Source organism: Diplotaxodon limnothrissa, linkage group LG6 (assembly GCF_057381915.1).
Source record: "Diplotaxodon limnothrissa isolate DT_005_m linkage group LG6, D_limnothrissa_male_GT1.1, whole genome shotgun sequence".
Taxonomy (NCBI): Eukaryota; Metazoa; Chordata; class Actinopteri; order Cichliformes; family Cichlidae; genus Diplotaxodon; species Diplotaxodon limnothrissa.
Genome location: NC_140601.1, coordinates 1,862,051 through 1,864,924, shown reverse-complemented (window position 1 = coordinate 1,864,924; position 2,874 = coordinate 1,862,051). Strand labels below are relative to the sequence as shown.

At 47.9% G+C, this 2,874-nt stretch overlaps 1 pseudogene; it reads right to left on the bottom strand.

The window, feature by feature from the left end:
• Positions 1-707: 707 nt before the first annotated feature.
• Positions 708-2,030, bottom strand: LOC146629887 (uncharacterized; annotated as a pseudogene).
• Between the last annotated feature and the right edge of the window lie 844 nt (positions 2,031-2,874).

Below are 2,874 nucleotides of genomic sequence, written 5' to 3'. Positions count from 1 at the left end.
TAATCCAGTATATACAGTTTTAAAATTAAAGTGACTGAATAAGTGAATAAGTAACTGTAAGTGAATAAAGTGAATAAAGTGAATAAAGCGTCAGCAGTTTAAAAAAAGAGTGTAGAGTAGTTTATGTTTATGGATGTGGGAAATGGTCTGGAGTTAAAAAGCAGAGTGGCTTTGGCGATAAAGGTGGCTCTTCTCCTCTCGGTCCTGCATTTCCTGCAGGACTGAGCATTGACCAATGATTTTAGAGCACACTGCTGCCGGGTGCTGCAGTCTGTTCCTGTATGAAGGCTGAGGGAGTGGAACCAGCAGGTGATGGAGGTCATGATGCTTTCCAGGAAGGCATAGTAAAAAGTCATCATGATGGGGGTGCTGACTCCAAAGCAGTTGAGTTATAAGGAGGTGTAGCCGTTGGTGGCACCTCCTGAGAATCTCCTCTGTGTTGGCAGAGAATTTCAGGTTGTCAAAGATGGTTCCTAGGTATTTGTACTCCTCAGCTACCTCCACTGGCTTCCCGTGGATGGTGGTGGTGACTGAAGCAGCCAGATCCCTCTGCCTACTGGAGAAGGTCACCACCATCTCTTTGGTTTTCCTCATGTTCAGTTCAAGTTTGGAGCTGTCACACCATTCTACAAACTCCTGCAGAGCGGGCCCGTGGTGTTGTGAGGGGCCTGACAGCAGTGACAGGAGAACTGTGTCGTCAGCATATTTCACCAGGTGACAGTCGGGCTGTGTGGATCTGCAGTCATCGGTGTAGAGGATGAAGAGCAGGGGGGAGAGCATACAGCCCTGGGGGGAGCCAGTGGAGGTGGATCGGAGACCGGAAAGAGAGCTGTTGACCCGCAGTCCTGTTGGTCAAAAAGTCCAATATCCACAGGATCAGCTGATCATCCAGGAAAAATCGGGAGGAAAGTTTAGTGGGCAGGATATAAGGCTGCAGAGTGATGCACGCTGATGAGAAATCAGCAAACAGAAGTCTGGCAGAGACAGGGAGCTCCAGATGTTTGTGGATGGAGTCCAAGATGAAGATTTTTGCATCATCGACACCTCTGCGTACACGGTAAGCAAACTGGAGTGGGTCCATCAGGGGGTCAGTTGCTCTTACGATGTGCTGTTTTATGATCTTCTCCATGGCCTTCATCACCAGGGAGGTGAGGGCCACGGGACGAAGATCATTCAGAGACTTTGTGTTGTTTCTTTTGGGGATGAGGATGACTGTGGAGTGTTTCCACAGCTGGGGGACGGTGTGACTGTCGACTGAGGGTTGAAATAGAGTCCAGAACACACTTCCTAGGTGCCCTGCACAGTGGCTCAGAGCTCGACTGCTGATGTTGTCAGGGCCGGGTGAGCTCCTCTCCCTGGTCCTTCTGAGGGCTCTCACCACGTCCTCAGTGCTGAAGGTGAGTGCAGAGCTGCCAGGTTTGACTGAGGATCTGGACTCCTCAAGCTGGGTGATATTGTCCATCTCAAACCTGGTGTAGAAAGCGTTGAGGTCATCAGGGAGGGAGGAGGGGTTGCTGCCCTCCACCTGGATGGTTCTGGGGGTGGTGACCACAGTATCCACAGAGGCCATGGTTTTGAGGCCCTGCCAGGCTGAGCAGAGGTCCCATGTGGGGAATTTGTTTTTCAACAGTGTTTTTGTACTCCATGACTTGTTCGTTGATGTCATCAGAGGGAGAAAGAAGGCTGTCCCAGTCAGTGGCTTCGAAACATCCTTGTAGGATGAGGATACTTTCCGCTGTCCACTGCTTGATGTTTTTGGTGACCTTTTTAATCCTCTTGATGACTGGGGTGTAAGCAGGGGCCAGCAGCACGGTGTGGTGGTCTGCTGAGCCGAGAGGGCGGAGGAGTGGGGCTTTAAATGCATCTGGTACAGAGCCGTAGCATTTATCCAGAGTCTTCCCCTGATGTGTGCTGCATGTAACATACTGTTGGTATCCTTTAAGCGACTTGTCAGGGGAACAGTGGTTGAAATCACCCAGGATGAACTTGGGAGAGTCCGGTGATAACTGCTCCAGTTTGTACATATCCATGTGTTAGAACGGCCCAGTCAAAGTCCAGATCTAAATCCAATCGAGAATATGTGGCAAGATCTGAAACTGCTGTTCACAAACGCCGCCCATCTGATCTGACTGAGCTGGAGCTGTTTTGCAAAGAAGAATGGGCAAAGATTTCAGGCTGTAGATGTGCAAAGCTGGTAGAGACAAACCCTAAAAGACTGGCAGCTGGAACTGCAGCAAAAGCTGGTTCTACAAAGTATTGACTCAGGGGGCTGAATAATTACGCACACCCCACTTTACAGTTATTTATTTGTAAAAAATGTTTGGAATCATGTCTGATTTTCGTTTCACTTCTCATGTGTGCACCACTTTGTGTTGGTCTTTCATGTGGAAGTCCAATAAAATTTATTCATGTTCGTGGCTGTAATGTGACAAAATGTGGAAAAGTTCAAGGGGGCCGAATACTTTTGTAAGCCACTGTATATAGTCAGTCTCAGCTGACTGTCAGTTCACCTTAACTTAGTCTAGCCCAGGGGTCGGCAACCTGTGGCTCTGGAGCCGCATGCGGCTCTTTTGTCCTTATACTGCGGCTCTGGGTGGTTTGGGAAAATAAATTAGAAGTATTGAGCTGAAGTGTATTTTATTTGTGTTTAGTTCTGTTTTTTAACTTGTAGTTCTAAATTGGAAGATTATTGTGATTTTGAAATATAAAAATAAAATTATATCTTATTATTTTTTCATCGTCAAAATAAGCGTCACACTCGCAGAAGCCGGTGTACCCGTCGAAACGCCATGCATTTATCGAGACTTTCGACCCCAGGTAGGCCAATCGTGGATCTTCGGATCCACATTATGTCGGCAGCTGTTCTCCACCGTG